This window comes from Marmota monax, unplaced genomic scaffold (genome assembly GCF_021218885.2).
Source record: "Marmota monax isolate L192 unplaced genomic scaffold, Marmota_monax_Labrador192_F-V1.1 WCK01_AAM20220418_F8-fsc00177, whole genome shotgun sequence".
NCBI classification, from domain to species: Eukaryota; Metazoa; Chordata; class Mammalia; order Rodentia; family Sciuridae; genus Marmota; species Marmota monax.
The window spans coordinates 63,942-88,337 of NW_026694922.1; the positions used below are offsets into that span (position 1 = coordinate 63,942).

At 37.5% G+C, this 24,396-nt stretch overlaps 1 long non-coding RNA gene across 4 annotated transcripts in view; it reads right to left on the reverse strand.

Moving 5' to 3' along the window:
* The window catches only part of LOC124081130 (uncharacterized), a 102,470-nt gene that overhangs the window by 63,935 nt on the left and 14,139 nt on the right, over positions 1-24,396 (reverse strand). The window contains exon 1 of one of the 4 annotated variants that reach the window (XR_009225209.1): positions 19,993-20,186. The exons of 2 other annotated variants lie outside the window; for them this stretch is intronic. This is a non-coding gene — a long non-coding RNA (uncharacterized LOC124081130). Of the gene's footprint in view, positions 1-19,992; positions 20,187-24,396 lie in introns of those variants that run through there. One more of the 4 variants, XR_006847963.2, reaches the window with a different exon arrangement.

The window sequence follows — 24,396 nt, forward strand, 5'->3', positions numbered from 1 at the left end:
TTACTCAGTCAACCACAGTCTGACATTTGGGTGCAATGAGGAATTAAGATATTTTAAAAGAGAAAACATTCACATAGTTTTACTACAGAATATTAATGGTCTTTTTTATCATTAGACTTGGTTGTTAATCTCCAATTGTGCCTAACTTATAAACTTTATGATAGATAGGAAAAGCATAGTTATATATAGAAGGATTTGGTACTACATGTGGTTTCAGCAATCTACTGGGGATCCTGGAAGATGTATACACTGTGAATAAGGGGGAATTACTGTATTCATTTTCAGTTCCCACCTCATGTGTTACCCTCAAGCAAATAGTCAAGTAATAGAAGCAGCAGATTTTCTAAGTCAATATGTCGTCAGCTTATTAAAAAGCAATACAAGAAAGCTGATCATAATACCTAACTACATCAACATGAACCAGCCTCAGCAACTTAGGCCCCAAGCAACTTTAGAGACCCTGTCCCTAAAATATATTTAAAAAAAGGGATAGAAATATGGCTCATTAAGTGCCCCTGGGTTCAATCCCAGGTAACAACAACAACAACAACAACAAAATGTCAATCTAAAGAAAACAAAAATTTTTCTTCACTTCTGTCACCAACTCCTCTCGCAGAAGCCTAGCATTTAACCCAGAAGGAGACAATATGACATCCAAGAAAAGTAAAATTTGTACAAATCATACCTCTCTAAAATTGACAATCAATTACTAATGGTTTCCCAATGTCTACCAAACTTAGCTCTCTTCTGTCATGCTTTTCACCCAGGTTTTCTTACCTCCTTTCTGCCCCTCCTATAGCTACCATAGCTACTTTATTTAAAAATAATAAGCCACACATGGCAGTGCACACCTGTAATCCCAGCAACTTAGCAGGCTAAAGCAAGAGAATCACAAATTCAAGGCCAGTCTCAGCAAAAGATCCCATCTCAAAATTAAATAAGGACTAAGGGATGTAGATCAGAAGTAAGGCACCCTGGGTTCAATCCCCAGGCATAAAAAAGATATTTATACCTAATCAATGAAATTATGAATATCCTGACTTTATCTCTTCCCTTCTCTTTAAAGGAACTTCCTACTCTGTGTAAGTATATAGAGAAAGGAATACTGGTACATTATATATTCCTTATAAATAATTTTTCTTCTAAGCAAGGGTCATTAATAAATGAGATGCTTTATTATTTCCATTTCACTGATTCTGACTATTAATTCATATATAAGCTGAGTTTACCTTAGTATGTTACCCTGAGATTAAAATCCAGATTATCTTTAAATACTTTGGAAGCCCAGTATAAGAATTCAGATTAATATAGGATGTACTAGAAGTTTCAAATTAAAGTGAAAGAAACCCAAGTCAAACTCAAACAAAATCAGAACTTATTGTCTTACAGGATTTGGGGGTGGTGCATAGAAACAAAGAACTAAAGGCCTCAGGGCCTCAAAGGCTCAGTGCCATCTCCTCATTTTCTCATCTAATGCTCCTCTTTCCCTTTTTGTCCTCATTCAGAACAGGGTGAAGGTGTGAGCAGTCTGAGCTTCAGGAAAAGGAAAGGCTTGCTCCTGTTATCTGTATCAATACCAGTGAGAGGGAAAAAAAAAATGCCTACTGGCCCTTAGTGACAAATGCCAATCTCTTCTATCACGTTACAAGGAAAAGCAGTACAAAACTGGCCACATCTGACATACATTTTCAAGTTATAAGGCAACAGAAATTAGGAATGGGAATCTTTGCTAAATAATCTAAAAGTGAAAATTTCCCACTATATAAATGTTAACTTTTTTTGATATCATAACTAGAGATAACAATAAAACAGAACAATTATGTGAATAAAAATTATGTAATAAAAAATCTAAAAAAAAAAAAAAAGATTCAGTGAATACTATATTCCTTTTACTGGTATAATTAAGTGTTAAGAAGGGACCCCTAAATGTTCAAAAAATCTGGTTTAAGAATGTAATCTAGGGGCTAGGATTGTGGCTCAGTGGCAGAGCACTTGCCTAGCATGTGTGAGGTACTGGGTTTGATCCTCAGCACCATATATAAATAAATAAAAAGTAAAGGTACATCAACAACTAAAAAAATTAAAAAAAAAAAAAAAAAGAATGTAACCTAGAAAAACAGATGAGGTAGTGCACACCTGTAATCCCAGCAGCTGAGGCAGGAGGACTGCAAGTTCAAAGTCAGCCTCAGAACTTCAGTGTCTCCCTAAGTTACTTAGGTCCTCTATCTTCAAATAAAAAAGGGCTAGGGAAGTGGCTCAGTGGTTGCCCCTGGGTTCAATTCCTGGTACCAAAATAACAACAAAAAAATATAATCTAGAAATTAGTAATAATCTACTAATTATAAAAAATAATCTAACTCCTGATAATAAACCACTTACCTATAATTACAGAAAAGTCTAACACAGTGGGAGAAAAGGGAAAATGTGCATTAAAAAGTCAATTTAGTAAGCTTATATATGGTATTTTAGCCAAGAGAAAGGGAAGACCCATTTTTAAAATTTTAGGGCTAGGGGTATAACTCAATGATAAGGCCTTGACCAGCATGTGCAAAGCCCTGGATTTAATCCCTAGTACTGAAGAAAAAAAAAAAAAACTATTATTCCTTAATTACAAAGTTCTGTTACATTCTGAGTAAACCCTGTTTACCCAAAATTAAAAAATAAATGAAGAGCTGCAAATACTATAAGGGAGGAGTCAAGGTCTTTGCTTATAATAATTTTAAGCCAATACACACCGAACATTCTATTAAGTGCTTCACCATTTATTGGTGATTTAATCTTACAACACTACTATATGATAAGTAATATTATTATCCTCATTCTACAGAGAGGAAAACTAAGGCACAGAGATAACTTGCCCAAGTCATAAAGCTAGCTAATAAATAATTTACAGATGCAAGTTAAATCATATAAGAAATTAAGTAGAAATAGCATAGATGGGGCCAATTCAAAAGCAAAAGAGCAAGACTGGGTGTAAATGTGATAAATGGCTTGCCCAGCATGTGCAAAGCTGTGGGTACATACCCAGAACCTAAAAAAAAAAAAAAAAAAAAAAAAAAATTTAAAGATGGGGGCAGGCTGGGGTTGTGGCTCAGCAGTACAGCGCTCGCCTAGTGCATGCGAGGCCCTGGGTTCGATCCTCAGCACCACATAAAAATAAATAAAGGTATTGTGTCAACTACAACTAAAAAAATAAAGATGGGGGCAATGACACTATCTCAAAAAGGCTGAAAAAAATTTAAGAGAAATTATACGGGATTTGTAGTCTCAAATGCTACAAAGTAGAATGTTTCTTTAATTTAAAAAAAGCATTTTTAACTACCATCACCGACAAACTCCCACCCAAACCCAAGGCCTGGTGTATATTAGGCAAGTACTCTACCACTGAACTACATCCCAGCTCCTTCTAATTTTATTCTGAGACAATACATCACTCAGTTTCCCAGTCTGGCCTCATATTTGCAATCTTCCTGTCTCAGCCTCCCAAGTGTCTGGGATTATAGGCATGTGGACCACCATACCTAGCTCACTTTAAACTTTTTTGTTGTTGTTGTTCTAGGGATTGAACCCAGGAGCACTTTACCATAGCTACATCCCAGCCCTTTTTATATTTTATTTTGAGACAGGGTCTTGCTAAAGTTGCTTAGCACCTCACTAAACTGCTGAGACTGGTCTTAATCCTCCTGCCTCCTGAGCTACTGGGGTTACAGATGTGCACTACCATGCCAGCTCACTTTTAACTTTTGAGAAGCACATTCTGGAGAAAATATTGAAGACTTTTTATTCCTAAATATTATGCTTAAGAGAAAACAGCAAATAGCTAAAAGCAATTTCCACAGTATTCTATATTAAAATACTATCATGTTTAACACCTTTTATTGAAAAATAGTTCTGTAATAAAATGAGTCAGTCTGTCACTGTGGCATATTCACTTAGCCTTACCTTGAAAAACATTTTGAGGTAATTTAGGTGATTTCTTATCTTTGAGGACAACTTTGGACATGAAAAAGGCATACTTCTGCTATTTTCACTTACAGCCAATAGTTTAGTGATCTTTGGAAGCAATTATAAAACATTAGTTGACCACCTAGAAAAACTGGTATGAAACTGGATTTACAAATGGAGCTGCAATCACTAATCCACAAAAACCATCAGAGTTAGCAGGCATTTCACAGTATTGAAGCAAGTTCACTTTCATACTATCTTTTTACTTCTAAAACATGCAATGCTAACAGGCAAAGGAACTGTTCCTCAAAACTGAACTGATATTGGTCTTGCTTTGGTTTCTTCTGGTCTAATTAGGAAACAGTAGCTGTAGTGTCTGACACAAACATGATACTTGTGCTTACTACTGAGCTAAGTATATTCCCTTAGCTCTAGAAAACTGATACACATTGAGCTTCTTTAGTTAACCCTTAGCTATTCCCATCCAGACCCAGAAAAGGAAAAAGGCATATCAGGCACTGAAGTCTCACAGGGTCACCACCATTCCGACTTCTCAATTTGTTCCCCATCCCCCAAATTTTACAAGATCGTCAGGGAAAAAGTTTTACTTGTATCCCACAATGGACATCCTTCCTATGTACCATTACTCCCAGGAGGTACAAGCAAGATCTCATCTTGATTTCTTGGCTGCCTTTCACTGATGTAATCATAGCAAGAAGCTTTGAAACGCGATCCTGGCATAGGTCATTCCCTTCAAAGTGTCTATCATTACTTCTTGGTGAGTCAGCTTCTGGACTACTGCCCATGTGCTTTTTGCTAGGTTTATCATGAAACTATACTTCAGTAAGGAGCTGGAATATGGCCAAAACACTGCATTTCAAAAGACTCAAAGTATCTATTATAGAAAAGATAGGTACATACCCAAGCAAGCCACTCACGTTTTAGTAAGAGATGAGATTCTGAATAATACAAAAGTTATATGTCATCATGTTAAAAGATTCTCTTATATGCAAGTATCAAAAAATGTTCTATAAAAACTCCTGATTGGGCTAGGGATGTGGCTCAAGTGGTAGCGCGCTGGTCTGGCATGCGCGCAGCGCTGGGTTTGACCCTCAGCACCACATACAAATAAAGATTTTGTGTCTGCCGAAAACTAAAAATATTTAAAAATTCTCTCTCAAAAAAAAAAAAAAAAAAAACTCCTGATAATTTTCTTTGAGATTTTATACAAGTGGGTACATGTAAATTTTTGTATATCATTGAAGAAAGAAATGTCACCTTAATGTTTCTATATCAAGTAATAACACTGGAGGAAAAAATACATACTTTGTTGTACATTTTTAAAGGGATCTGTTTTAAAATTTTTTAATTCTTAGTTTTGAAAAGATAAAAAATTGCTGGGAATAGTGGGAGGGATGGATGTACTTCCATTGAGCAAGACTGGGAAGCTCCTTACTCTGAATAAAATAATAGATAGTTGATGCTTTCAGGTGTACAAAGTGAGATTAAATAACTACTCATTTGTTTACTATTATTCATATCTTTCAGAAGACCCCAAAGTTTTTCCTATAAACTTTAAAAACTGCCAGGTGCAATGGTAAATGCCTGTAATCCCAGCAGCTCAGGAGGCTGAGGCAGGAATGCAAGTTCAAAGCCAGCCTCAGCAACTTAGGGAAGCCCTAAGCAACTAAGCAAGGCCCTATCTCAAAAGAAAAAATAAAAAGGGCTAGAGATAACACAGGGCCAGGTGCAGTGGCACACACCTGTAATCCCAGTGTTCCAGCAACTCAGGAGACTGAGGCAGGAGGATTGTGAGTTCAAAGTCAGCCTCAGCAACTTAGCAAGACCCTGTCACTAAATAAAATACAAAAACAGAGCTGTGGATGTGGCTCACTGGTTAAGTGCCCCTAGGTTCAATCCCTAGTACCAAAAAAAAAAAAAAAACCTAACATGGGAGCAAATACTCTGGATAAGTCTGAACTTTCAAATACTCAGAGCTTGTTTCAGGCTTATCAGTAAATGCCTGTGTAATTATTTGCGGAGTGGGGGGGGAAACCTAATATATATGAATTAAGATACTTGCTATAATTTAAAATATGCTTATGCAGGGTTTTGGTTCATAAACTTAAATATGCACTGAAAGGCCATAAAAAGCTGCTTCAATATCCACATGGAGTAAGCTATACAGATACAATAATAAAGATGCAAATTCAAGGACACTTAGGATACATAAAATATGTAATTTTTTTTAGTTGTAGATGGAAAAAATACCTTTATTTTATTTATTTTTATGTGATGCTGAGGATTGAACCCAGTACCTCACATGTACTAGGCAAGCGCTCTACCACTAAGCTACAACTCCAGCCCTAAGATACGTAATTCTATTTAGCAGTATTATATTAAAGGTAAGACATTCCCTAACAAGTAAATTCAAACAACTTGCCTTTAACTTACAATGTTTGAAAGAACATTACCTTACACTAAGGAAATATTTTATCCAAATATATAATAAGCACCAAATAGGATAACCTTGTAGCTTTTATTTCAGATTCCCTAGCCTTTAAGATTTAAACACACTGAGCTGAGGATTTAGGTCAGCGGTAGAGCATACGCTTAGTATACTCAAGACCCTGGGTTCAATTCCCAGCACCAAAAAAGAAATAAATAAATAAAATTATAAATGGTAAATGACCTCAGGAAGAGGGCTGGGGCTGTAACTCAGTGACAGAGCACTGGCCTAGCACATGTGAGGCACTGGAAAAATAGACAGAATGCGTTTATTTTGTTTGTTTATCTACAACTACAAAAAATTTTTCTTAAACTCAGGAAGTTATTCATACACCTATGAAATTTTAAGGAAATGGATCTGCCTTTTATTTATACTAGAAATGTGCTTTCTGTATAAGCATCTTAATTTTATTCCAATATAACAAATAGCTCTAAGACCATAATATAGGGAACAACGTTTTTAATATTTTTAGATGGACACAATACCTTTATTTATTTATTTATTTTTAAAGGGGGGGAGGGAGAGGGAGGGAGGGAGGGAGGGGGGGGAGAGGGAAGGAGGGGGGAGGGGGAGAGAGAGAGAGAATGAATTTTTTTAATATTTATTTTTTAGTTTTCGGCAGACACAACATCTTTGTTTGTATGTGGTGCTGAGGATTGAACCTGGGCCGCAAGCATGCCAGGCGAGCGCGCTACCACTTGAGCCACATCCCCAGCCCCCTTTATTTATTTTTAATGTGCTGAGGATCAAACCCAGTGGCTCACGTGTAGTAGGCAAGCACTTTACCACTGACCCACAACCTCAGCCTAGGGGCAAACATTTTTAACTGAGATATGACACACATACAAAAAAATGTACATCATAATTACACAACTCAATGATTCTCATAAACTAATCACAACCATTAAATCAACAACCCTGATCAAGTCATTACCAGGACCTCTGTGATCTCCACTGTTCTCACTACCAAAGACAATCATTATTCTGACTTCCATTCCCATCTAATCATTTTGTCTGTCTTTAAAACTTTATTGAAATGGAGCCACATCTTGCAAATATAATGCATTTAAGTAAGTAAAAAAGTAGTCCTATCAACACTATCAAACATTCAAATTCTAGGCTGTGGTTATAGCTCAGGTAGGCATGTGCAAGGCAATGGGTTCGATTCTCAGCACCTCATATAAATAATTAAAGATCCATCAACAACTCAAAAAAAAAACTAGGAAAAAAATTCAAATTCAAATCATGAATTATTCTCAAAGAAAACTATTTTTCAAGCAATAAAATATGTAAAATATTAACTTAAAAGGCAAATACAATATTGCTGGCAATTCCTCTTTCCAATTAGATTTCTAAGAAATTCCCAAAGCTACTTTTAGTTTGAGAAAACAAAGATACCCAAATGGTCTCAAGAAATATATTAGTCTTTCATAACTAAAATGTAAATAACTTTTTTAAAGACTAGGGAAAAAAAGGATAGAGAAGTCACAAAAATATTTCATATTACAATTCCATTAAAGAATTGTCATCAATTAACTACAGCCAACACTGAACAAGATGAAAAAAAAAAACATACAATTCTGAGTGTTTGAAAAACTAGCCAACATACACAAAGCCCTGGGTTCCATCTCCAGTTCCAAAAAAGGAAAAAACTACACTATATAATTCCAATAGCATTTTAATAGCACTGCAATGAAATTTTTAAATAACTAAATGCTTCCATTTTATCTTGCCAACTGCTATCTACATCACTGTTTCATTTTATGATTCCATAATCAGCACTGTCCAACATGGTAGCCACTAGCCACATGTAACTATTTAAACTTACATTAAGGGGCTAGGGTTGTGGCTCAGTGGTAGAATGCTTGCCTAGCATACATGAGGCACTAGGTTCAATCCCCAGCACCACATTAAAAAAAACTAAATAAACAAAATATAGGTATTATATGTTTTTTAAAAAAGGAAAAAATAATAAACATATTAAAATTAAATGAAAATTTAAAATTGAGTCCCTTGGTTGCACTAGCCAAATTCCAAGTGTTCAATATGTACTAGACACCATGGATAGCAAACATTTCATCACAAGAAGTTCTACTGAACAGCACTAGTTTCTACATGTGCTATGTTACCTCCTACTTACTTAGCCCTTAGTGACAAATGACCAGTATGGATCACCAAATCCAAAATCTTCTCATCTCATGTCTCATTAATCGAATATTAAACCTTCCATTTTCTCCCATTACTCCCCGCAAATGTGGTCCTCAACTTGCTCTTTTAGGTTCAAGAGCTCATCCAGACTAGGATTACCATTCTTCCTACCTCAAACCTTTATTCTATTCATTTATTTATATGTGGTTCTGAGAATCGAACCCAGTGCCTCACACATGTGAGGCAAGCGCTCTACCACTGAGCCACAACCCCAGCCCAAAAATTCCAACACTTTTACAAGCTTATCTTCGACTCCTTTATCTTATCTTCTATTCAACAAAACTAAAATTTTCCCAAACATAACTTTGTATGCCTTATCTATATAAACCAAGACTCCTCCTAGTCTCTACCATATAATCTTAATACATTAATTGTCTTATATTATGAAGCTTTCTATCTCAGCAGCTCTTAGATACCCCCCTTTCTGAACAGACCTACATGAACCGGGAATAGTACAAATAAGTAGTTAACTTTAATATAAAAGCATCAATAGTTGTCAAATGCAAAAAAAAAAAAAAAATTGTTGGGCTGGGGTTGTAGCTCAGTAGTAGAGTGCCTGCCTAGCATGTGTGAGGCCCTGGGTTGGATACTTAGAACCACAAAAGTAAGTAAATAAATAAAGGTATGGTGTCCATCTACAACTAAAAAAAAAAAAAAAAATCTTAAAAGTCAAATGTAATTCTATTCCCCAAGAAATTACTCTGTAAATTTTTCTAAATTTAAAAAAATATTTCCAATTTACCCTTAAGCCAGGATTGTAGAATTTGGAGAAAAGAGGAAAATATACTTTACAGACTTTTTTTTTTTTTGGGGGGGGGGGGTTGAGGGGGTATCAGGATTGAACCCAGGGGACACTTAATCACTGAGCCACATTCCTAGCCCTTTTTATTTTTTGAGACAGGGTCTCGCTAAATTGCTGACACTGGTCTCAAATATATAATCACTGGGATTACAGGAGTGTGCCACCATACCCAGCACACTTTATCAACTTCTATTACGGATTTATTTTTAACAAGCCTGTTATTTTTTTTACCATAAAGTTCCTAGGTAGCTGGAGGTATAGTTCAGTGGTAGAGCACTTGCCTAGCATGCATGGAGTTCTAGGTTCAATACCCAGCATTGAAAATATATATTTCTCTCCAGTCCCCTCCCTCCCTCCCTCTCTCTCTCTCTCTCTCTCTCTCTCTCTCTCTCTCTCTCTCTCTCTCTCTCGTGTGTGTGTGTGTGTATTTATATATATATACACACACCCCAACCTAACTCCTAAAAATGTATGCTGGTGCTACCTTTATTATCAACTAGTCTTCAATTATAATCTTATTCTTTAAAAAATAAATAAAAATAAAGTAAGGGCAGGCATAGTGGTATTCCCAGCTGAACTAAAGGAGAATGATTGAAAATTCAAGGCCAGCTAAGGAACCTTATCTCAAAATTAAATTTTTTTTAAAGGACTAGGGATGTAGCTCAGTGATGGACTACTTGCCTAGCATGCATAAAGTCCTGGGCTCCTGCCCTAACACCATACAAAAAGAAAGAAAAAGGATAAAGTAAGGGTAGAAAATTACAACTATTTTAACATGGAAATCTAACCCTTTTGAATATGTCATCCATTCACACCAGTATTTATGGCACTATAAATGTACAGTAACAGCAAAAGCTGACAAGCTCTAATCATTTAAACTCTAAAGAGCTCCCAAAAATATTACCAGATGAGTATATACAACTCCCAGATGCACCTTAAGATCAAAACTTCAATGAGACCATACTGTCTTAATAAAATTGTCTGTCCAAATATCTTGCAATTCGTATTACATATACAAAATTCATATCACATCTGAGCTGAGTTGTGGTAACATCACTTGATATTTTAAATACACACAATCTACATAATTTGCTCGAGTTAGTTATAACTCAGCAAGAGAACTGACTTAGACTGTTTAGGCTGAATCCTGTGTTGACCTAGTTCATAGAAACACATTTTTTAATGTATCATTCAATCAGCCTATTAGGAAGAAAAAAAAAAAAAACACATTGAAAGTCCTCTTGGGTTTAATTGTGATCAAAACCCAGACCGTCTTCAGTCAGAGTGGAGTTTACAATGAGAAAGTTCAAATCAGCTTGCCTGCCCCATTCCTTCCATACCACTCCTACAGCTAGCTGCCTCTCTGCTTAGAAACTGGAGCCAGTTTTACCCCTTTCTCACTGGTGACTGACTTAAATCTTCATAAGATACCCAATGAAAACTGAAACCTTCAAAATTCACTTTTTCCGAACTATAAAGTCATACGTGCTTATTATGGGAAACTGTAAAAGAATATGAAGCAGAAAAGTCCCCAGAAATAATCACTATTAGTATTTCCTCTCATGTCTTTCCAGGGTTACTCCTGTGTATAAAAAGTACGGTAATTCACTTTCGAACAGGATTTTAAGTAATCACAGAACAAGAGAAAACAGTATACTAGTTCTTTGAAAGAATAATTTTCTTCAGTGTTTACTGAATAAGTCAAAATCATGTGTACAGGTAACTGAAGAGAATAAGACAGATAAGGGGAATCATACTTGCTCCTTTACATTCATTCACCCCATGGCAAACTACGGAGTCCATATTTAGAGAACCAGTATACAGGGCTGGGGATGTATCTCAGTGGTAGAGAGAGCTCTTGCCTGGCATGTGCAAGGCCCTGGGTTAAAAATCCCCAGAACTACAAAAAAGAACCAACTAACTGAGTATGGTTTCCTTATTGAGTAGTAGTCCACAATATAAATAATATTCATATATTCACATACACACTCTTGCCAATAAGAGGTAAAAATTACATCAATACTAACTCTTTTGTCCCTTGAAAATATCTTAAGAGAAGGTAAAAGGACATCTACAAGTTCAAGTCAGGCGCCAGTGATGCATACCAGTAGCCCCAGCAACATGGGAGGGCTGAGGCAGGAGGATGGCATTTTCAAAGTCAGCCTCAACAACTCAGACCCTATCTCAAAATAAAAAGGGCTGGGTATTGGCTCAGTGATTAAACACTCCTGGGTTCAATCCCTGGTATGAAAAATAAAGGATATCTGAAATACTGGTCTAAAATTAATTAATATTTTCTGTTCACATCACATGAATACTCTAACCACAGAAAATTTAATTGTTAATATAACACTATAAACTTATTTACAGGAGTAAGTAAACATGTAAGAGTTTAAACAGTACATAAATTCTGTAGCTTACTCTGTACCAGGCAGTGTATTAGCCCATTAAGTCCCACATTTTCAATTCTGCAAACATACTTATTTCAGTTACCATAAGTGGGATACTTGTTTTGTTGCTCAATCTAAGTTTTTTGTAGGTGTTGCACATCTAGAAGGATGGGATAAAATGGGTTAAGTTCTAGGGAGTGAGGGAGAGAAGAGCCTTACTTCTGAAGTTTTGAATCTACCTCTTTAAAAATTTTATCATACCCTCTACATGTGGCCCTAAGCAAGTTATAACATTCCTTGCAAAGGCTGGTCTCAAATATGTGTGGAGAGCTAAGAAGATACATATAAAAGTGCCTTATAAATCATGCTACTATAGGAAAAAAGGGATACTGGCCTTTTGTCCAAAGTACTGTGTGTAGTAAATCGTACTGAATGTAGTAAATCATCTTCAATATAAATTATCTCATTCCTTTTGTGTGTTGGGGGGGGTGGTACTGGGGCTTGAACCCAGGGCCTAATGTATGCTAGGCAAGTGCTACCTACCCCTGAGTTATATCCCAGGCCTTTTAATTTTTTATTTTGAGACAGAGTCTCACTAAGTTGCCAGGCTGGCCTTGAACTTGCAAATATTCTGCCCTAGTCTTTCAAGTAGCTCTAATTACAGGCATGTCCCACCACACCCAGCTCTCTCATTTCTTTTAATTGGCACCAAAAAAAAAAAATTAAAAAAAAAAAAAAACTGAAGTTGCTTAATAATCTCTCTCCATAATCTCTAATATATTAACAGCACCTTTCTTTGATAATGACCCATCCAAAATAACTGAAAATAAGTTTCCAGAAACGTATTTTTTCTACTTTTAAAAGAGGGGGGAGGTTGTAGCTCTGAGGTGGAAAGCCTTCCTTTCACATGTGAGGCACTGGATTGGATCCTCAGCACTACATAAAAATAAAAGAAAAATAGTGTGTCCTTCTATAACTAAAAAGTCAGTTTCTAATTTAATAACTTATGGGGTAGGGCACAAAAGCAACTAATTCAAACTTTAAAAAAAAGTTACCTTTTAATCTAAGACTCATCATGGAAAGTTTCAACCCAAGAAAGCATTCTTGAAATGTTATAGGCTCAGCTCTTCCAAACAGAGTTGGAGTGACAGGTTAATTGTGGTACTTTGCAAGCAAAGGAAAGCAAGTAGTAATTATTCATCCTTCACTCAGTCTTTAAGACCTCAGCTCTTAAAAAACAGGGACATAAAACTAAACTTCTTTCTATAAAGCAGAGATTTTTAAGAATATACTCCACATAAAATCAATTCTTTTTTAAAAAATATTTTTAGATATTTATGGACCTTTATTGTATTCATTTATTTATATGCAGTGCTGAGAATCAAACCCAGTGCCTCATACCTTGATAGGCAAGCGCTCTACCACTGAAGCAAAACTCCAGCCCTCAATTCTTCATATCTAAAAGAAATAGAGTAATTATTTACATTGTTTCCTAGACTAATATTGGTCCTTTTCAAATTCAGCTATCTCAACAAAGACAAAAAGTATCAAGTAAGTGCCTTAAATTTATATTTGTTCTTATCACAAATATAAGTCTCAAGAGCATGGGACACTTTAAAGACTATCATAATCCAACTAAACAGGATGATCAGTAAAACTAGTAAATACCAAAAAAATTCAGTGATCCATAAAAACCCATTATTAATTCTTTAATTATCCAAATGTAAATTTTACGTATCCAAAGCAGAGTATAATATACCTCAAGGAGTACCAAGATGCTCCACTGGGGTAAAGGAAGAATTTTAATTCTCATCCTAGTTAATTTTTTGGCTTATTATCTATAAAATACACAATAATCGGGTACTATATGTATATTCTTATAAAAATACTTAGGACTGAGGATTAATAATTTTTTTATTACTGATGGAAAGAGCAATCAAAAAGTTTGGAGATCACTGATCTTAAGTACTCCTTTGTTTCTTAAACTTTGTGGAGGAGGCAGATAAAAGAATTAACTGTAGAGTAAGTCCTGATGCTGAAAAAAACAACAGGAAAACTAACCCAAACTATTTTAAACTCCCAACAAGAAACTAAAGATGGTAAATCACTAGAAAGAATATATGGAATTGGGTACTAATGTGCTATTTGTGGGATTTTAAAATAGATATCATATCTATAGGGTATTCTGAGTGTACACAAATTTAAAACATACATACCAGAGACTGGGGTGTAGTTCATTAACAATGTCTGCTTATTAACATATGCAAGGCTCTAGGATTATTCACCAGTTTAAAAAAAAAAGAAAGAAAAAAAAAAGAAAAAAGAAATCCATATACCCTCTGAACTAAGTCCACTTTTAAATATTTATCCTTAAAAAGAAAAAAAAAATCCACAATTGGGCTGGGGTCCTAGCTCAGTGGTAGAGCACATGTGAGGCACTGGGTTTAATATTCAGCACCACATAAAAATAAATCAATAAAGGTATTGTGTATCCATCTACAACTAAAAAGGTTTAAAAAATACCACAATCATATAAAAATGTCCAAACACATTCATCACAACACTGTTTTAAGAAAAAAAAAAAGTTGGCAATGTCCACTGACATTGCTATAAACTATAATGCATCCATAACAAAAATATAATGCTTCCATATTACAAAGCACTACCCATTGAGGGTATATCACATTAATGTCACAAAGAAAATTGTGTTGTTTTGTTTTTGTTTTTGTTTTGCACTGAGGATTGAACCGACCGGTGCTTTACCACTGAGCTGAATCCCCAGTCCTTTTTATTTTTTATTCTGAGACAGGGTCTCACTAAGTAGCTTAGGGCCTCATTAATTTGATGAGGCTGACCTTGAACTTTTGACCCTCCTGCCTCAGCCTCTGGAGTCAATGAATTACAGGTACGCACCACCACACCTGGTAAAACAGTTCTTTAAAAAAAAAAAAAAAAAAAACTTCAATAGATAATGAATAAGAAAAAATTAAAACACCAAATATTAATCGTGGAATTAGCCATCTCTACTTTTTTCTGTGTTATCTCAACTGTTGTTTTTTGGTTTCTTGTGGGTATTTTTTTACAGTGAATACATATGATAGGTTTCATAATCAGAAATAATTTCATTTTTAAATTTAAAATAAAATCAAGTTAAACCCCTGTATCACTTCCAAAATTAAAAACAGTCTTCTTTCCAATGTGGTTTGTGGAATCAGTATAAATACTTAACAATTACATATTTGGTATACCTTACAGAAAAATAATAGGCAAGGAACAAAAAAAGAACAATCTTATTTTTAAGCTAATCATCATGTCTTAATACCAATTCTTTCCAATTAAGTCAGGATTTCTCAATACTTAATTTAAAAGTTAAGATATATACACTTATAATTTCTTCATATTTTGTCAGATTATCAATCTAGGAACAATGCAGAGAACTGAATGAACTTTCACTTCTCTTCTGCAACTAAATTACAATGCTTTAGTTAATAAATTAGATTTGAACCTTAGAGAAATAAAATCAGAAAATCTTACAATAGAATCATTCTGAACAGTGTGTAAAGACTTAAACAGGTACATAATAAATCTAAACCTAGACATATCCAAGATGCTGCACTGCAAGAGCACCAAGACGATACCTCTGAAGTTAACAATACTCCATCTTAAGGGGAAAAGTGTTTAGGAATATTAGCATAATTTTTTAAAAATACTGTTTAGTTGTCAATGGACCTTTATTTATACATGGTACTGAGAATCGAACCCAGTGCCTCCCACATGCTAGGCAAGCCCTCTACCATAAGCCACAGCCACAGCCCCATACTAGCATAATTTTATGTGCTAACTTTGTTTATAAAGTTGTTCTAAATCAACAACTTAGAACTATGAGATATTTCATCATTAACAGAATAGATTTAATATAACTCAACCTTACAATTTTCTTCTGACTTCATTTGTTTTGTCTTACTATTTTACAGTCATTCCATCTGCACTGCCAAGGTACCATGCTTTCAAAGTTTTACCACACAAAAATAAGAAAAAATAATTTTTTGGAGGTATTAGGAATTAAACCCAGGGTTCCACACATGTAGGCAAGTACCCTACCACTGACCTATATCCCAGCTCCCCCACTTTTATTTTTTTTTTTTTTGAGACAGGATCTCACTAAATAACCACAATGATGTCATTACTCTATGACACTGCCACCTGTCATTTAGACAACACAGTTCTAAAACTACATAAAAAGTGTTGAACTCCTTACCCCAAACACCTTCTATCACAGCTCCAACATAAGAAAATGGGTGAAATGTAGCAAATGTACGAGATATCCCAGATACCCCTAAAGTCTCTGCAACACTGACTATTTCTATTAGCAGTTGCAAGTGCTGAAAGTGTCTACAGAGCACAGAAGCCGAAACTGTTTCTGTTGCCCTATCAATGGCATTAGGAAATTCTGCACTTAACAACATATACCACATTTACTACTGCTTCACAACTCAACTCTTCCAAGAAAATAAAATAGGATTCTAATACCATCCTCCTACATATTTAGATTGCTTTTCATACACACCATTCCATTCGATCTTCACTGACAACCTGCAAAACAAGCAGAGAGGTTGCTCTTTCTCCTTTTACTAATGAGGGAACTGGAGCTCAAAGGGGTTATGTGGCATTCCAGAAACAGAAGGCCTAGTAAGGAGCCCAATCTAGACTTGAACCCAAGGCATATTGATGAACCCACTATCATGCTAAAACAGTTTTCATCTGAATATCTGCTATAAATACAAACTTAAAAGGTATATCAAGTTTCTGGATACAGTACAAAAATGAAGACGAAAGTATGATACCAGTATTAGTATCACAAAATTAAGATTAAAAATAGCAATGACATGCTAATAACTTTGGTAGCCTCTAAAATTACCAAGAGTCCTAGTTCAATTCAATACAAATGTGATACCATACTTTGTCTTAAACTGATGTTTTACCAATTATAAATTTATATATAAATTCACCATAGAAAATACAGAACTGGGTGGTCTGTAAGAAACAACTCACCACATAAATTGCACAAACTTCTGCCAAACCATTCTTATGACTTCACACCAAATTATGAAGTTCCCTATTTGAAACCGATCTGATTTCAACACTAAATGAATTACAACAGCATAAGCATGTTGTCTCTAATACTTACAACATGCACTCAATTTCCAGAACACTTTTGGACAATGTATAAAATCTGCAGGTTAAAAGCAAAACTCAAGACAAATACAGTTTGTTTCTTTAAAATGAAAGATTACCTACATGAGATGAATACCAAACTAGAAATTATTAAAGATGTGCAGAATCAGGCTAGTCAATGAGTCTAGGCCCTTAATTGCATACATGAGGAAACTGAAGCCCAAAGAAGTTAAGTGACATTCCCAACAGCAATTAATGACACAAATTGAATTAGAATTTAAATCTGACTGCCAATCCAGAGTTTCCTATGAGTTCACACTACTGCTGCATTTAATAAAATTGCTTTTTTTTAAAGTCATTGACACCTAAAAAACATAGAACACCCAAAGACTCAAAAACAGAAGACAAAAAGAAACTGAGGCAGAAGGATCACAAGTTCAAGGCCAGCTTGGGCAACTTAGCTAGACCCTATCTCAAAATAAAAAGGGCTGGAGACATAGCTCAGTGGTAGACTACCCCAGGGTTCAATCCCCAGTACCAAAAACAAAAGCCAGGAGACAGGATGGAAACATAATCCTTTGAAGGAACACCAAAAGTTACAAACAACAAGGACTAAAAACAGGTTCTTTAATCCAATGCAAGATATCAAGTAGCTTTTAATAACTAATGCTATCAACCACCATAGCTATTTTTTCCCATACCTACACTATATATTTACTCAAAAAATATGTGAGGACATAAAATATGCCAAGAACTGCTAAGTACTAGGGACACCAAGGAACAAAACAGATACCATCTCTGACTCTGGAAGTGAACAACTAAGTGCATCTCTCTAAAAATATTTCTGACAGGAAATTTACCAAACTCTTCTACTACACAACTGTAAGAACACTTCCACCTCTCTCAAACTTATAACAACCTCACCACCCCCCCTTTGAATACTTCCTTTAGTAACTTGGGATTCCACTTTACCACAGAAGATATTAACCAGGACTTAAACAGATTTTAACTGACTTTACCACCCTTTACAGCCTGGGGCAAATTTCAAAAACTTCCTGAAGCACAGTAAACCTTCCTAATTCACAGTTCTGGTCTCCAATAACTGCTAACACACCCATTCTGCCCTTCACTTTACCAGAAACCTGAGTCAGATGGTTTAGAAGCAAACATGATGTTAGGATGGCAGAAAGCAATTTCAATACACGCTTCTATGAGCCAGAAGCAAACTTAGCTTCTTTGCTCTGGATTCTCTATCTCTGGATATGCCTCCAGTTAAGAAGCATCTAATTTAATTAAATGTATTCCTAATGACTTGTGAACCAATACTTCTTGGCAACAAACCTACTTTCCCTACATAAATCTACTGTATTTTTAAGAGATGTTCAATTTGCAATTTCCAGTTTCTCATGCATTCTCTTCTTCCCAACCTCTCAAATTCTTAAAGATATCTATACACAATTAAAAGGGCTCTCTCAGAAGTCAGTTAATTAATAGGAATTCTTTAGAAAACCCAACCTAAGGCAGTTCACATACCTGGATGACCTGAATCATTCAGTGAGCTTTGTAATGATAGGTTCCCAAGCCCCATGCTCAGATTTTAATTCACCAGGTACTGCATAAGTCCCTGCAATCAGCATGTAAGACAGTCCACAATACTTCTAGGTAGCCACTGAACTAAAGAACCTGGCCGACAACTTTTCCCATGGTTTGCCATTAAGTACAAGTGAGGCTACACCACCCTGGTTGCTGGTCATTCAAATTGCTCTGGGTCACTTGAAAGAAGCCTTCGAAGGCAACCAATTTATTCAGTCATTCTGTAAATTTCCTACCTATCCAAGTCATAGACCCTAGAAGGGAAGACTACCAACACAGCTTACTCAGTCTCCAAGCAAAAAGAACATGTCTTTTGCCCTATGGAAACGGCCCTGAATCTAAAAGGGAAAGGTGCCCCTCACTTCTCCATGGACAAATCACAAACATTTTACATTAAAAAAATAAAAATAAAAAATCTCCTGGAATTCAACCACAGCCTCTAAAGGAATCACTGTTCACGCTAGGAGAAACTAAACTGAACCTCAACTAGAATATGTGCACTTAATTTTTAACATGAAAATAAGTATGTCAGAAAACAAAGTGGACGTCAAACAGTAAGAATTTAGCCCTGCGTCTGGAGACGACACCAGAACATCAATATCTAACAGTAGCCCATGTGCAAAACTCACAAGATTATCAAACTTCAGAGAACCCATTAAAGTGACCATAAAATCTACCCCATAATTTTAAGATAAGGTTTCCAGCCCAAAGTACAACCAAGAATATCATCTTAGGGGTCCTGAGATGTAAACATCCAGCACAATTTCTCCCCAAGAAATAACACTGTAATCTTTTGTGGAGCTGTCTGACCAGTGTTTCTGGAGCTCCTCAACCGCCCCCGAACTATCCTTCCCACCCAAGTACTACCAGGTCAGGAGGATGCCCTGCTGCAGTCAGGGGGCCACTCCTCCTTCCCACAAGGCCCGGGCCCGCACTGCTCGCCTGGGGCTCCTAAGGTCCCCAACCTCCGGCCTCTCCACACAGTCTCCACAAAGCCAGGGCGGGAGGAGGGACGCACACCCACCTCCCGGGGTTCGGCCGGCATTTCACCGGGCCCCAATGGCAGCGCCCCACTCCAGGAGCCCCACGAGCTCGTCCTCTCCTGGACCGGGAAGGCCGCCACGGCCCAGGACCCCGCCTCCCTCGAGCCTAGGGTCTGGGGCGAGCCGGGTCGCTGGGCTCCCACTCCCCGCGCCTCCCCCTGGCGGCGGCAGCCACCCAGACCGCCTCTCCCCGGGCCCTGCACACCATCCTCAGAACCCCGCAGGCCGACGCCTCCTCAGAGGGTGACAGCCACAGCGCCACGGCCGAGGCCGGCCCCTCCTCCAGCTCCTTCTCACCACCCGAGGAGACCGGGGTGGGCTTCTTACCAGGGAGCAAGACATGGCGAGGCTCGGCACGGCACGGCCTCCTCCGCCACCCCCACGAGGCTCCCAGCCAGGGCTGGCGAGGGGGCAGCGCCTGGGCCGCAGGAGCGTCTAGTCCGGCTGCACCGCTGCCGCCGCCGCCTGCCACCGCCTTCTCACAACCACAACAACATGGCGGCAGCGGCCACACAGAGCGCGCTCCCGATGCTGAGCCGGGACGCGAGCAGGAGCGCGTGCGCAGGCTCCAGCGCTTGGTTGAGGAGTAAAGGGGCGGGCCACCACGTGTCTGATGGGGCGTGGCCTAGGCCTCTGACCCGCCCCTTGAAGTGAGCGGGGGGGCTGTAGACGCGCGTAATGCCAGCTACTTGGGAGACTCCTAGAGAAGCCCAGCCGAGAAAGAGTTAGACCGATGGGACAAGGGCAAAGGTAGAACGATGACAAATCAGAAGAAAATCAAATGTGGACCTACAGGTTTTTGGGAGGCATCTTTTCCTGACTCTATAGTCCTAGGCAGTCCTTCTGCTCACTCTACAGAATAGTGGTATCTTTTACCTGCAGGCATAGCAGGATAAAACTAATTTCCTATAATGCTTGTAAATATGGTGTGGTTAGAATACAATCAAACTACCTCAACCTCAGCTCCTGGTCAAAAGCACAGTAGAAAAGACGTGAGTTTTCAACAAAAGCAAATGTCAAAAAAAAAAAAAAAAAAACTGGAAACTACCCTGCAAAAGAATTACACATTCCAAAACTATATTACCTCATGTCCTAACAGATTCAACTCCTCTCAAATGCATTTTAACATTATGCCTTTGATTTTTTTTGGGGGGGGAGGTGAGGGGGTGGGGATAACTGGAGAATAAGTCAAATGTATTTGTTGCATTATTTCCACAGTACTTTCTGAAATTATTTTTCAATGCTTATCGTCTTTTACCCTACTAGAATGTAAGAGCACTTGAAGATAAAGAACTTGTCTTGTTTATCACTATATCTCCAGCATCTAGAATTGTGCAAGACAAGTAGTAGGCAGTTGGATTTCACAACTAAAGGATAACATTTATTTATACAATTCATCTAATTGAATCTTCACAACTACTATAGGTAGATGCTGTTGTCTCTATTTTATGGATGAAAAAAGTGAAAACTAGAATAGGTTGTGTTTATTAAAACAAAATTCAAACCCAAACCCAATTAACGACAAAAACTGCCCTCATTCACTCAATTGTACCATCCACTACATGACATAGTCACCTAAAATAAAATTTCAAGTAAAAGCCAGGCATGGTAGTGCACACCTGTAATCCCAGTGGCTTGCAAGGCTGAGGCAAAAGGATCAGGAGTTCAAAACCAGCCTCAGCAACTTAGCAAGGCTCTGAGCAATTAAAAAAAAAAAGGGGGGGGTGCTGGGGATGTGGCACAGTAGCTAAGTGCCCTGGGTTCAATCCCCAGTACAAATACAAAAGTAAGAAATTAACATTACCATTCAAAATTAGGAAAAATGGCTTACTTTCAGAGAAACTGGTGACTTCCTCCTTTCTGATAACTAGTATTAATGCCCCCAATTGTGTCTCTCTTTTCATCTTGGCTTCCAGACAGCCTAGAGCTAAATTTGCGGTCCAATAGTGTCCTCTTGTTGGTCCTTAAAGTCATCTCCTGCTTGAAGTGTGTGTGTGTGTGTTGTATGTGTGTTTTCCCCAGGATCATACCCTGAGCTTTTATTTATATGTTGCTGTTCTGCTTTTTCCTTTCTGTATAAGAATATAGCATTTCTTTTTCTTTTTTTTATCTTTTTTTAATGTTTTCAGATGTTGATGAACTTTTATTTTATTCATTTATTTATACGTGGTGCTAAGAATGAAATCCAGTGCCTTACACATGCTAGGCAAGCACTCTACCACAGAGCCATAACCCCAGCCCATCTTTCTTTTTCTTAATGGAAAAAGAAATAGTACATAGAATAGATGAATTACTTAAAAAACAACAACAACAAAGTCTTTTCCCACGTATTTCTCCCATTTCTAAGTTTCCCTCAGTCACTAAGTCCCCTGTAGGCGGAAATTCCCTGCCTAGCCCTTTGCTCACAGGCTTTAGGATAGACTTCCACAGGTAAGGAGCCACTGATTAGAATGAAGGTAGCACCTGACATCAGGGCAGCCCATCCTTAAGCTAGCTAGCTCCCAAAGAGGTGACTCAGGACAAAGTGTTCAGCCAATAGGCAGTGAAAATCTACTCAGCCAATCTCAGAGCTCCCAGAAATCCACTTGAAGCAAAAGTGTTGGCATGTCACTTTCACCTCTGTTTAAAAAGACAGACTATAGCTGTGCTTACCTTTTAATCTGGGCTAAGGAAATCTCAACTGAATCTTCAACCAGTTTTTAGAACATTTGGAGCAATCTCTCTGTACCCATGAAATCACAGTATTTGGCCTGCTCTTTATTTCCCACAAAACCTAGCATGGATTGAACCTTTCAATGTGCCCTGCACGAATGCAAGCACTTTTCATGTAAAGGTCTGGACTTAAACCTAAGCAATTTGACTGCAACTACATGCTTGTATTCATACAAGGCTTCATCCCCACTGTGGTCCACCTGCTCACCTTTAAAACAGACATTAGTAAGTTTTCTCTAAGAAAGAGAAAACTGCTTGCATGGCCTTGAAAGCTCGTTTCAGGGGAGTTATGGGTAAAACTCAGTGGTAGTATGCATACTCAGCACACACCAGGCCCTGGGTTCAATCTTCAACATTAGAAGAATGGGAGGGAACCTCACTTCCCTTTTCATACACCTCAGTTTCCTCATCACCCTATTCAGTTGTTAGAACTATCTTGCTTACCTCAAAGAAGTATATACGGGTTCTTTGAGGTAATGAATTTAAAACATTTTGTACCCTATGAAAAAGCTAAACCAGCAGAGAGGATCTATTTTACTCTGGTTGAAGACAAAGCACTGTATACCATGAGTTAAGAAAAGAGGGGATGCTGGGTCCGGTGACACATGCCTGTAATCCCAGTTCAGGAGGCAGAGACAGGAGAACCTCAAGTTCAGCAATTTAGCAAGGCTCTAAGCAACTCAGTGAGACCCTGTCTCCAAATAAAATACAAAAAGGGCTGGGGATGTGGCTCAGTGGTCGAGTTCAATTCCTGATATCAAAAAAGAAAAGGTGGAGGGGGAACCCACCCACGTTCAGTGAGGGCATCTTCTCATTGCCTCATTCTCATGTGAAGGGCTCCGTTCACCCATCTGACCTTCCTCTCCTCCTATTAATATCCTTTCGGCCTCACCTCCCCCCTACTCCACTCTCACCCCGGGCCACTATATTCAAAGCTGAAAAACGTTCTTCCAGCTACTCCAGGAATCTTTGAAGTAGTCTAAGATAGATGGAAAGATGATTGATGGAGAACAGAGTCATGCAATGCCACTGGAAGGCAGAGGTCCCTCAGCCCCCCAAAATGCAGATGTCCCAACCTTAGCTCCTTCTGCTTAATGCTAAAAGTGAGCACTTTGTATGGCTTATCCCCAGACTCCTTCAATGCTGCAACATAACCTGCACCTCCAACTCAGCTAGTAAACAGGGGTAACTATGGCTTTCAGATATTAAAGAACAACTTGTTTGGGGAAGACAGAAACGAGAATTAAATAATATCTCTGTGATTCAAAATAACATTACTGTCTACTGCTAGGGTGGGTCAGTGCAGCTCCAATTCAGTGTTACAGGAGTGATTCTGTAGACCACATGTCCTTAGGGATCCCTGAAACCCTTTCAGGGGTCTACATGGATCAAAACTGTCTTCATAATAATACTAATACATTATTTGCTTTTTTTACCATGTTGACATTTGTAGTAATGATGCAAAAGCAGTGGTGGTAAAATTTCTGGAAGGTTATCACAAATCAAAGTGATGGTACAATATGTACTAGTAGCCATTGTATTCTTCACCAGCATGCATACAGTAAACAGAATGTCAGTTTCACTTACGAATGTACTTTATAAAGTAGTTTAAAAATACATAATTTTATTAATTCTAGATCTTTGAATACATGTATTTTTCCTATTGTGTGGAATGAAATGAAAATTACATTCAAAGCATTTTGGTCAATTTCTTTATTGAGTTGAAATTCACATAACAGAAAATTAACCATTTTAAGGCAAATAAATCATTGGCATTTAATACAGTCACAGTATTATGCAACCAACACCTCTATCCCATTCCAAAACATTTTCAACACTTCAAAATAAAAAACTATGCTCCATTAAGCAGTTATATTCTATGCATAAAGCACTTTTGCTGTGTGCAGAAGTAGATAGTTGTCTCAAGAAGAAACACTTGTGCAACTGTTTGAGCTAGAGTTCCTTCAGGGAACTCTATTTTTACTTGAAAGAATGGTCAATATGAAAACTATAATTATT